General features: G+C 53.9%; 1 protein-coding gene across 2 annotated transcripts in view; it reads right to left on the bottom strand.

Moving 5' to 3' along the window:
• OVA9 (glutamine-tRNA ligase, putative / glutaminyl-tRNA synthetase, putative / GlnRS) overlaps positions 1 to 12,465 on the bottom strand; it is a 187,316-nt gene that overhangs the window by 25,912 nt on the left and 148,939 nt on the right. The gene's annotated exons all lie outside the window — the stretch shown is intronic.

Raw genomic sequence — 12,465 nt, 5'->3', positions numbered from 1 at the left:
TCCTTAATGCCAAGAAGATGACATTTGACCCTATCAGGGTTCCCTCCTCGCTCCAATCCACACCATCTACATCTAAACTTGCGAGCTCCTCCTTTCTTGGAGTCATACTTGCCTACCAAATCAACTTGGCTCTACCAATAATCCGATTGGGTGAACTCCTTCTCTTGCTGAGGGACAACGCTTTGTGAAGCCATATCCATGAGCAAAAAGAGTACTTGTACAAGCTGCAATGGATCAAATTTCAAAGGGAAAAGCCAAGAATCAATGGTTGCTGCCAAAAAACAGCAAGATGTTTGAGGCAAGAGAAGCATAGAGAAAGGAAATGTGCTCACCAGTGACCAAAGCCGGGTGTCCAAAAGAGCAGCCACTCATAGGGCTGGGACTCGAGACTCGGGAGAGAACCAGGTGGGCAAGAAATCGGGGGGGAGAGTAGCAGGCAGAAGGGCGAAAACACGCGACGGCGGGCGTCATTTTTTCATGGTTTTGCCCTCTTTTTAGGACTGACCCGAAACGGCAACCAAAACGACGCGTTTCAGGTCTGAAACGGCGTTTCAGGTCTGAAACGGCGTTTCAGGTCTGAAACGGTGTTTCAGATGTCGTTTCGACGTTTTCGATCGCCGTTTCAGACTGCGTTTCGCGTTTCGGGGCCGTTTCACGTTTCGAGAGGTCTGGCACGACCGAAACGGCGTTTTGGGTCTTTGATGCCGCATTTCGGCATTTCAACGTACCTATGAACCATTAACCATTGCATGATCACCATTTGGCATTTACCCATTTGTTCACAAACAAAACGACTGAAAAAGGGATGGAGGCTAGAATGCCCCTGCTCAACAGACATAGACAAGTGCACCCGATTGGCCCCAAACACCGTGGCGCCCCTTTCGGTATTTCTTTATATTTCACAATGAAATGATTACAAGTTGCATCTCGGAGACCTTCCCTGCAACTGAGCACGCAGCCCCAATTCACTAAGCCTTTGCAAGGCTTTCAAGCATAGAACACCATCACATAAGTGCACTTAACCCATAGGCTCAACCCAAAGGCATTCTCTTTTCCGAGTGCAATTCCATTGGCTGTCCAGATGCAATCACACTCCACACCAGCTGCACTCTCTTTGAGTGGTTTCCAAATGGCATTCACAAAGCTTTTCAAAGCTCCAAAATAAAATTAGCAAAGTACCCAACCAAAGAATGACTCACCTGCAACTGAGCACGCAGCCCCAATTCACTAAGCTTCGCAAGGCTTTCAAGCATAGAACACCATCACATAAGTGCACTTAACCCATAGGCTCAACCCAAAGGCATTCTCTTTTCCAAGTGCAATTCCATTGGTTGTCCAGATGCAATCACACTGCACCCCAGCTGCACTCTCTTTGAGTGGTTTCCAAATGGCATTCACAAAGCTTTTCAAAGCTCCAAAATAAAATCAGCAAAGTACCCAACCAAAGAATGACTCATGTAGCACTGCTTGGGTACCTGTGAGCCAAGAAAGAGGCGGCACACGAGGCCAACCAATAGCTTATGGCAAAAAGAAATTGCAGTAGCAAAATCACAACTCACCAAGTCCTGAAAACTCGAACCAAGTCCTGAATCGCCAAGAGGACATAGTAGCCAATGCCCAATTGCATTCTCAGCCAAAGAGGATTGCAAAGGCATGAAGAAAGAGCATTTACAAGAGCCGACCAGCAAGAATCCCACTGAAAAATGCGAAAAGAAGCACTTCAATCACGAAGAAGTGGGAGTCCTTGGGCTCAAAAGAAGCGTGCTTCAGAGAGGAATGCATTGAGAAGGTTTTGGAGAAGTTTCATCGCCGGAAAGTCCTCCAAAACTGAGAAAAACCAGTCAACCAGTGCGTGGGACCACTCGAAATTCAACAGAAAGCTGTAGCTTTGCAAGAGGAGAGGCCCAGGAGGCGGTAGAAGCAAAAAGGTCCAGAAAAAGCCACTTTTGCAAATTCGACCAGCAAAAGAAGTGATCAGCTCTGGCCGTTCTACCAAACGCACGGAGGGAAAAGCATATCACCACGAAGGGGAGGCAGAGGGGAAGCCATCGGGCCAAATGCAAGTCGAGGAATCCAAACGGGTGAGGAGTTATGAGGAAAAACGGAATTCAGCTGAAGGAGGCTGAAAAACCAGTCCAAAATCGCAACAAAGGGAGAAGATGATAGAGAAAACCACACATGTGAAGTTTAGAAGGCCCAGGAAGGTCCAGGAATGGCAAAGGAGCATGTAGAAGGCACTAGAGCCACCTGGAACTCTAGGGGGGCCACTGAAGGTACATGGCCCTCTAGGGGGCCCATTAAAAATGCCACATCATCATTTCCCAACAACCACTCTTTTAATTCCATGGAATGCCTTTGGGCCTAGGGATTAATTACGCTTATGTGCTAGACACCATGCCGCGGTTAATTACACATTATTAAGCCCACGCTTGGACTTTTAAAACCAAAGTTGTCGCGGTCTTGTAGCACATTAAAGTACTTAGAATTTCACGCCCCCGTGACAGGGGCAGTGTCACATGTGCCAATAATGCATCATATATCGTGAAAGGTATTAGGCAGGTTGCTCTTACTTCTATCTCTAGTGATATTGTCACTCTAGAGCATGTGCTTTATGTTCCAAGCATTAGTAGGAACCTTATTTCTATTTCAGCCATTGCTACATGTGGCTTTCAGGTTATTTTTGATGGTGTGAGGTGTCCAGTGTATGATGTTACACATGCCTCTACCCTGGTTTTGACTGGCATATTGTCTAGCGGTCTTTACAAACTTGATGCTTATGACAGATGTTCAAATGATGATGCTGCACTTGCCGATGCACATGCCTTTGCTATTGATTCTACCATGGCAGATACTCATTTGTGACATGAGAGGTTTGGACACCTTAATTTTGGAGCCCTGGTGAAGCCTACCAAACATGTTTGTGAACCATGCTTACTTGGTAAGATGCACCATGCTGCGTTTCCCAAGGATGGGAGAGTTGGTGCTTCACGTAAGCTTTATCTAGTTCAAAGTGATGTTTATGGACCCATGAGGGTTGCAGCGCCCCCTTGCCTCCGCTCCTTCCCGCCCCCTCGCTCCAACCCGCCCCTCGCCCCCTCGCTCCAATCCGCCCCCTCGCTCCAACCCGCCCCTCGCCCCTCCCCCCCTCGCTCCAACCCGCCCCCTCGCTCCATCCCGCCCCCTTACCTCCGCTCCATCCCGCCCCCTCGCTCCACCCCGCCCCTCGCCCCCGCTCTAACCCCCCCCCTCGCTGCCGCTATAACCGCCTCCGCTCTAACCCCCCCTCGCCGCCGCTCTAACCGCGCGCTCCATCCCGCGTCGCCTTTTTTTTTTTTTTTTCTCTCTCTCTCTCTCTCTCTCTCTCTCTCCCCAGCCCGCCTCGCCCTCGCCCCGCCTCCGCCATTCCGCCCCTCGCTGCTCCCTCGCCATCCACCCCGCTCCAACCCGCCCCCTCGCTGCTCCTTCACCCCTCGCTTCACCCGCCTCCGCCTCATTCCGCTCCCCTCGCCCCCCCGCTTCACCTCTCCACCCCCGCCATTCCAACTTCACCCCCCCCCCCCGCCCTCTCGCCCCTTCCGTACTCCCCGCACCCCGCAGCCTTCGCCCCGCCCTCAGCCTCGACCCCTCCGACCCTTCATTTCGCCTCGCCCGCCTCACCCCCAGGCTCCACCGCCGCTTCATCCCCTTCTTGGGTGGCAGCCTGTTTTTCTTCATCGGAAGCTTGCAGTTAGTCTTGGCGGTATGGCGGCCCCCAGCCCGGATCCGGAGGCCCAGTCGGACCCTCCCTCTCCAGATGCCTACCGCGTTATCCTGACAGAGCAACAATCATCCCGTGTTCAGGCGGTAGCCAGTGACTTTGCTCGTACCTCTGTTTACGGTAGAGTCATTGGACACTCCCCCTCCAGGTCTACCATCAGGGACTGGCTCCAGTCCACTCTCTTGCTAGAGGATGGCCACATTGAGGAGGTGGCCCTTATGGGAAGGGGCATCTTCTGGCTCAAACTCTCCAGTGAGAAAGCTGCGAGCAATCTGGTTGCCGGTTCCCCCACATCGGTGGATGGGAAGATCATCATGATAGTCCCGTGGTACCGTGGTTTCAGCGCAGCGGATTTCGATACTCGGTTCCGTATACCTCGCCACCCAGTGACACTCGTTTTTCCAGGGCTTGCTACTGAGCTGCGGCCGATTGTCAGGGACTTGGGCTCCCATTTTGGCTGGGTTATGCACGACACCTTTGCCGATGCGGTGACCACGGCAGGAGCTCCCCGAGTCCGTGTGGCTGTGGCGGATCCTGCGACTCTCCCTGCAGTGATCGAGATCGTTACAGGTGCCGACAGTATCACCCAGAGCATGATAGTCACCGGACAGCCAGGTCAGTGCCTGCGGTGCCATGGCTTTGGGCACTTGGCGGCTGCTTGTCCACGCTTTGCCAGCTCGTCTCGACCCTCCCCGCCCCCGCCCCCACCTCCCCCCCCCGGACAGCCACGTCAGGAGGAGCCGAGGCAGTCGGAGCCTGGGCCAGAGGTAGTGGGCGGTTGGACCGAGGTTCGAAGGAAAAGAGGAAAGAATAAGAAGATTTCGGATAAAGGCAAGGAGGCAGAGGTCACCATTCCTGCAGCAGCACTCCACAGGCCTGACAGGCAGATGCCCCAGGGACCTGGGAGAGCCTCTTCTTCGACGGCAGCCCGCCCTCCACAGCCTCAGATCCTCCTCTCCCCCACCCCCCCGCCTTCTCCCCGGTTTCCCCAGTTTCCCCCCCCTTCGCCCGCCCCGCAGTTTCAGCCCCCGCCTCCTTTTCCTCAGTCCCCTCCCCCTCCCCCTCCCTCTCAGCCCCAATTCCAGATGCATCCCCATCCCCCTCCCCCCCCTGCTCCCCTCGCCCCTCCTACAGAGTTAGCTGCACCGTCGCCTTCCCAGCCGAGTGCAGCCTCCGCTCCACCTCCTCCACCTTCTCCGCCAGTCGCCTCCGTGGAGCCCGAGCCGCCTATCCCGCAGCCTCCTCCCCTTCCTCCCCCGCTTGCAGGACACCTGGTGTCTGTACCACCAGTGGAGCAGGTTTCCCTTCCCGCTAGCCCCTCAGTGGCAGACTCAGCTGGGTCTCAGCTCCAGGAGAGAGAGCTCCCTCGAGACTTTTACAGATCTGGCCCCTGGGACTACCTGGATGTGGCCGACCTTGGGACCTTCCCGGCTTGTCTCGACATTAGTATCTTCATGCTCCGCAAAGGGGCGGATGGGAGGATTGGTGCCTTGGCTCCCAGGGATGGCCCTAGCTTCGCCTTCACGTTCCTCAGCGATGGCACCGAGACCTGGACAGACGACTCGGTGTGGGAGGCTCTCAGAGAGCAGACACACGCCCAGATTTGCTCCTGGATAGGCCCGTCCGGTGGGCAGCTCCTCGAGACTCAGTGGTCCGAGGGCGATGTGCGCTTGCGGTGGCGTTGCGCTGCCAAACGTTTCCGATTGATCGTGATCCTCAGACCCCCCCTGGAATGGCCTCTTCCCCAGGATGTCAGAGCTTGGTCCCAACAGAAACTCCGAACCTTCTACGGGATGACTGCTTCAGAGATCTCGAGCTGGCTCGAGAAAGCATTTGTTCATGGCACTAGGGGCCTCTCGCCTTTGCTGAAGGTTTTGAAGAACGGGCAGGACGACCCCGTCTCCCCCTCCAAACCTTCTCACAAGCGGCAGCGCCTCCACTCCGATCTGTCTGATTCTTCTTCGACTTCTTCTGCGAGCAGACAGCTGTTCGCAGCCCCCCATCCCTCTCCATGAGCCTACACCTCGTTTCCTGGAATGTGAACGGGTTTCACTCTTCGAGTACCCGTGGTCCCAGGAAGCTCATTTTGCGTCAGGAACTTCAGCCTGCAGTGATTGGTCGATTGGATGTACTGCTGCTCCAGGAGCACAAGCTTTCTGCGGCTCATGCCCGTAGCTGCGGGAAGGTTCTCCCTGGACGCTCCTACACTTATTGGGAGCCTTCGATCGGCGCACAGGGGAGGAGCGGGGGGGTCTGTACCTCCGTGTGCGAGCAGTTAGCTCAGTCAGTTTTCGGTCACGGCACGTTGATCCCAGGCCGAGCCCTTTGGGTAGGCCTGAATTTGGAGGGATCCAAGATAGGAATCCTCAACATTTATGCTCCCACAGACCTCAGATGCAGAGCCACCTTTTGGAGGACACTTACAGGGATTCTTCCAGACATGGATTCCTGGATTGTTGGAGGAGACTTCAACAACCTGGAGACCTTGGAGGACCAGCAGGGTAGAGATCCGGAGTTCACAGGTATGGCTCAGGCAGAGCAGTCAGCTTGGGACTCTTTCATCTTCGCGACAGGAGGGAGGGACAGTTGGAGAGACCCGTCCTTCCGGCGTTGGCACGGGAGCCTGGACTTCTCTTGGGGCTTCCGCAGGGAAGGAGGCAGACTCCTGGAGCGGCTTGATAGGTTTTATGTCAGTGATTGGGCCATCAGCAGAGGTGGCCAGGCGGGCATTGTTCCAGGGATGACACTATCCGACCATGCGCCTGTGCTCCTCTCATTAGATTCGGCAGCCCAGACTCTCCCCCCCCGATCATGCAGGATTCCCGATTCCATCTTCTCGAGGGTGGACGTCCGTAGCAGCATTTGCAGTCTTTGGGACAGAGACTGGGGGGAGGGCATGGATCTGGTAGACTCGGTCGCGCAGGCTCTGCAGGAGTCCAGCCAGATCTGCCAGCTCGCAGCCCTACAGGTTCGACAGGATTGGTGGGGCAGAGAGAGAGCTCTTCGGAGGGACCTCGCCTCCATTCAGCGATTTCAGCAGTCTTCCCCGGGCTCGGAGGAGCTTCGGATCCAGGCCCTTCGAGCCAGAGCCCTCTTGGAGGAGACCCTCCAGCGTCGCTCCGAGTTCTCCTATCACGCCTCTCTCTCCTTCTGGGCCCGGAAGGGTGACCGGATGTGCAGGGAGTTCTTCAGGACACACGGCCAGAGAGCTGCAGGTGATCAGCTACGGAGTCTCAGGACAGCGGATGGTCACATTGTTACGGACCCGGGGGAGGTCATGGGGTTGGCCACTGACTTCTACAGGACCCTCTTCCAGCAGGAGCCACTTGCCCCTCGTGCTAGTCGTGACCGTGAGGAGGTGTGGAGGCACATTCCATCCCTGGTCCAGCCCAGCATGCAGGCGTCTTTGTTGGCGCCGTTCACCGCGGATGAGATGTTGGAGGCCTTGATGGCTATTGATGGGCAGAAATGCCCAGGTGAGGATGGGCTATCCCGAGCTTTCTTCACCTCCTTCTGGGACCAGATCCATCAGCCCCTCCTTGCAGCTCTGCAGGGGATTTTCAGCAGCGGTCAGATGCCAGAGAGCCTCTCCTCGGGACTGATTTGCCTCATCCCGAAGGGAGGAGATAGACAGGAGATCCGCCAGTGGCGTCCGATCACTCTCCTTACCACTGCCTACAAAATCCTCGCCAAGATGATCAGTGCCAGAGTTCGACCTCTACTCCCAGACCTCGTCCATGACACTCAGACAGGCTTTGTCCAGGACCGCAGTATCCTGGATAATGTCTTCACCTTTTCAGAGGCGGCGGAGTGGGCTCAGTACAGCGGTTCACACCTTGCCATTTTACTTCTCGACTTCGAGAAGGCCTACGATCGCGTGGATTGGTCCTTTTTGGAGGGGACTCTGGAGCGGCTAGGTTTCCCGGCAGGCTGGATTCAGGGTATCTCAGCTTTGTACAGGACAGCGTCTAGCAGAGTCATCATTGGAGGCAGGATGGGTGAGCGTTTCAGCTTGGAGAGATCAGTTCGTCAGGGTTGTCCCCTGGCTCCTTATCTGTTTCTCTTCTTCGCCGAGGCCATGACTTACTACCTTCGGGCGAGGTCCACAGGGCTCAGGGGTGTTCGCCTTCCACTCCGGGAGGACACGGAGCTTCTGGACTCAGAGTACGCAGATGATACAGCCCTTTATGTCCAGGACGATGAGAGGATGCTAGAGAGGGTGCGGATGGCCCTGGAGGTTTTCTGCTCGGCCGCTGGTGCGAAAATCAACTGGAACAAATCAGTTGGTTTTCTCACAGACCCGGGGGCGTGTTCTCAGTGGGGGCGATTCCTGGGCTTCAGATGGATTCCACGTGGTCAGACAGCTAGATACCTTGGCTTCCAGGTTGGCCTAGACATTACGCCAGCTCAGCAGTTTCTCCCGGTGCTAGATTCCATCCGACGGAAGCTGGCTTTCTGGAGCACTGCTAAGCTGTCCCTTGCAGGTCGTGCTTTAGTAGTTAACCAGGTCCTTCTAGCCACGGCTTGGTATGTGGCTTCCTGTTGGTGCTTCTCGAGATCCAGCGTGGCACAGCTCAGGAGGTTGGTTCGGAACTTTCTTTGGTCTGGGGAGGATGGGCAGAGAGATACCAGAGCCAGGGTTGCTTGGCAAACAGTCATTCTTCCGCAGGCGGAGGGGGGTCTGGGGGTCATTGATCCAGAGCTTCAGAGTCAGGCCTTGTTAGGCAAGCTTATCATCCGCGGTTTGACCCCAGGGGGGCAGACGTGGAAGATGTTACTCCAGCAGGGAGTCGGCTCTTGTGTCCCGCGCCGAGGTGGAGAGTGGCTACCGTTCTTCAGGTGGATCTTCACTTCCGCCCCGCTCACTCAGCCCCGCTCCCCACTCGTTCGTAGCCTCCTCATGGTTTGGAGGCGGCTCCGTCTCAGTCTCATTCAGTCCCAGCCCAGCTGTCAGGAGGAGATCGATCGCCAGCCGCTCGTCTGGAATGGGCAGGTCAGAGACGCCGAGGGCCTTCAGTTGGGGGAGAGATCACATATCAGGTGGGACGGCTGGATGAGGGGGCCAGCCCGGTCCCTTCGAGTTTGGAGGGATACGTACAGACATCTGGAGATGGCCGATCTGGCAGACGCAGCGGGAGGTGCACGCGGAGTCCAGGCGAGACGCACGGAGATCGACGGAGCGATCCCAGCCGCTTGGTTGACTCCACCTGAGCCTCAGGTCCTCATGCCTGGAGACACCCACTGGCTGGGACAGTTCACCCCCCGTGGCATCCCACTGGTGGTCGCAGGACGTTTGGATGACTCCTCTATCGCCTTCTTCGCGGTTTCAGGGGACGGACGACTCAGGAGAGAGGATGCGCTCATTGACCCCCTACTACCGTGGCAGAGGGTTAGGGTCGTAGGCCTTCTGGGGAAGGTCTGGCATACCGACCCTAGTATCGAGCAGGACCAGTTGCAGCTTTGGCGTCTTTGGCTCTGGGAGGGGCGGGCCTTGTCAGAGCTTGAGTGGGACCCAGGAGAGTGGTGGTGGCCAGAGATTGTGACAGGACAGGGGCAGACTTCCTTCTTCGCTTACAGCACGACTCTGGGCAGGCGAATTCTCGGGAGGATGCAGAGCCGCCCCCCCACCCAGCGTCCTAGCTGGTACGCACAGGGTATCTCCAGGTTCTTTTTGCAGGCTTTCTGGAAGGCCTTGTGGGAGAGCTGGCGGCCGCGGAAGATCTCGTACTTCCTGTGGCTTCTTACCCACAAAGGTCTTCCAGTGGGGAGCTGGTTGAGGCAGATAGGCCAGGACGGTTGCTGTCAGATTTGCCATGCGGATGAGGAGTCACCAAAACACTGCCTGTGGAGCTGCATGCGCGCCCAGGAAGTGTGGAGGTGGACTTTCGGGCTTCTTACTCGTGCAGCACCAGAGCTAGGAGTGATCACTTGGGGCGCGTTCCGTTGGTGCAGCACCGCACCTGGTCTTCATCACTTGTTCGAGGCATGCCAGCAGGACCCCACTTTCCTTATCACACAGGGGACGTGGGGGCCGCTCGAGGGTATCCCACAGCACCTAGCAGAGGCTGATACAGGAGTTCGGGAGAGGCAGCCAGTCTGGGAGATTATCAGCAGCATTACAGGATGGCACATCTGGACCTCGCGCTGCGCGCAGATCCTCGGTGGCACCTCCTTATCGACTGCCCAGATCATGGCGGAGATTTGGAGTGAGATTATTCATACCCTCAGAGGCCAGTGGGACCAGATTCAGGGAGACTCCCGGGCTGGTCAGGAGAAGCGGAGACGCTTCCTCCAGGCTTGGGATTCACAGAGCCTCTTCTTCGAGCAGACTACGCAGGGCCTTCGGTGGCACTACTCACCACCCCGATGGCTGTTCATTCACACTCAGCATATTCCTCCGTGAGAGTATGATTTATTATGCTACCTTTTGGGCTGCGTCCGGTTTGTGTACGCAGCCCGTCAGCTATAAGCTGACCTCTTGTATCTTGTTCTCGAAGTAATATAATTAGAACTGTTTTTTTCAAAAAAAAAATGAGGGTTGCAGCTCTAGGGGGGTTCTACTATTTTGTTACTTTCACATTGAAATCCAAGTTTGATGTTTCTTCATGCTTCAAGCACTTTATTGCCTTGGTTGAGAATGAGAGTGGGATGCACATTGCTCATATTAATATAGACAAGGGGGGTGAATACATGTCGAAGGAGTTTGCCGTTTTTTGGGCTTCCCGTGGCATTAATCATCGATGCACGGTGCCTTATACTCCTCAACAGATTCCCGTGGCTGGGCGGAAGAATAGATCAACGATGGAAATGGCTAGATGCATGTTGAAAGGCACACAATTGCCTGATAAGTTGTGGTTGGATGCGGTCATGTGTGCAAATTACATCTTGAATAGATGTCCTAGAAAGGCATTACAGACTATCACACCTTATGAGGCTTGGACGGGTCATAAGCCTTGCATTTCCCACATGAGGACTTTTGGATGCTTAGCTTATGCTCATGTGCCTTCACAAAGACACACTAAGTTGGATGATAAAGCTGTTAAATGCATTTTTCTTGGGTATAGTTCAGAAAGCAGGGGCTATAAGCTATATCAGCCCCGCACGGGCAAGTGTTTTGTCCGTCGAGATGTTGTGTTTGATGAATCTTCCACTATGCCTTTGCTGGACTGTCAAAAACAGTCCGTTGTTGATGCCCCAGACATATTTAACAGCTTGATGCCTTTGCTTCCATCCGATGCTCGGGATGATGTTCCATCAGAGGTTGTCCCTCCTCCATCTGTTGGTCATTTACAACCACATGTGCATGCAGAAATTCAGCCTGATATGCCTATCATTGATCAGGATCATTTGCACAGGGCACTTGACCAGGAAAAAGCAAAAATTCAAGAGCCTAGAAAGGTACCCCGTTGGCTCCTTGACACATTAAGAGACAGCAAGCAAGACACTCCTCTGCCAGCCCGTACCAGAGCAGCTGTCGAGAAAGAGCATGCTAGTTTTGTTGCTTATGCTTTGGTTGCTACAGCATGCAATGAAGAGCCATTATATCATCAAGATGCCTTTCAGAATGATTGTTGGATGAAGGCCATGCAAGCTGAATTGGATTCTATCCATTAGAATGACACTTGGGAGTTGTGTGATTTGCCTTATGGCAAGAATGCCATTGGAACTAAGTGGGTTTACAAGATCGAACGGAAAGTTGATGGTTCAGTGGACCGTTACAAAGCCCGTCTTGTTGCTAAGGGCTATGCTCAGCAGCATGGCATTAACTTTGAGGAGACTCTTTCTCCCACTTCCAGAATCACTACCATTTGCATTGTTATTGCCTTTGCTTCCCACTTTCATTGGCAGATACATCAGCTTGATATTAAGACAGCTTTCCTTCATGGGCATTTGCAGGAAGAAGTCTATGTTTCCCAACCTCCTGGCTTTGAGGTTGAAGGTTCTCAAAGCAAGGTATGCCGCTTGAAAAAGGCCCTCTATTGATTGAAGCAGGCACCTCACACTTGGTATTCGAATTCTCATTTGCTCACACTTGGCTTTCAGAACAGCCCTACAGAGGCTACCCTTTACATCCAAAAGCGTGGGACAGATTTGCTGATTTTAGTCCTTTATGTGGATGACATGCTTGTAACTGGGACACATGTTCAACAAATTGCAGATTTTAAAATTGATTTGCAGCAGACATTTGCTATGTTTGATCTTGGTCTTCCACACTACTATCTGGGCATTCAATTTGCTTGCAGTGAGGGGGGCATTTTGATGTCACAATCCAAGTACATTGGACAGCTTTTGCAGCGTTTTCAATTTGAAGATTGCAAGCCAGTATTCCACACCATTAAAGACTGGTTTTCACTTCTCTTCTGAGGATGTTTGCGGTACATGTGATGTCACTCTCTATCAACAGGCAGTTGGTTGTTTGATTTACCTATGCCATACGAGACTTGATCTAGAGTATGCTGTCTCACAATTGAGCAAATATATGCACAGCCCATCTATGCACCATTGGCATGCCGTGAAGCGTGTTTTCAGATATCTTAAATGCAACTCAGCATTTAGGCCTTCTTTATGGGGCTGATACTTCACTTGTCATGCATGGGTTCACTGATAGTGATTGGGCTGGTTGTTCAGACACTCGTGTGTCACATAGTGGCAACTGTTTTATTTGGTACTTCATGTGTTTCTTGGTTCAGCAAGAAGCAGAGTACAGT

Source organism: Dipteris shenzhenensis, chromosome 3 (genome assembly GCF_047967505.1).
Source record: "Dipteris shenzhenensis isolate YYH24624 ecotype China chromosome 3, Dip_SZ_1.0, whole genome shotgun sequence".
Classification (NCBI taxonomy): Eukaryota; Viridiplantae; Streptophyta; class Polypodiopsida; order Gleicheniales; family Dipteridaceae; genus Dipteris; species Dipteris shenzhenensis.
This window is presented reverse-complemented; position numbering and strand designations above follow the sequence as displayed.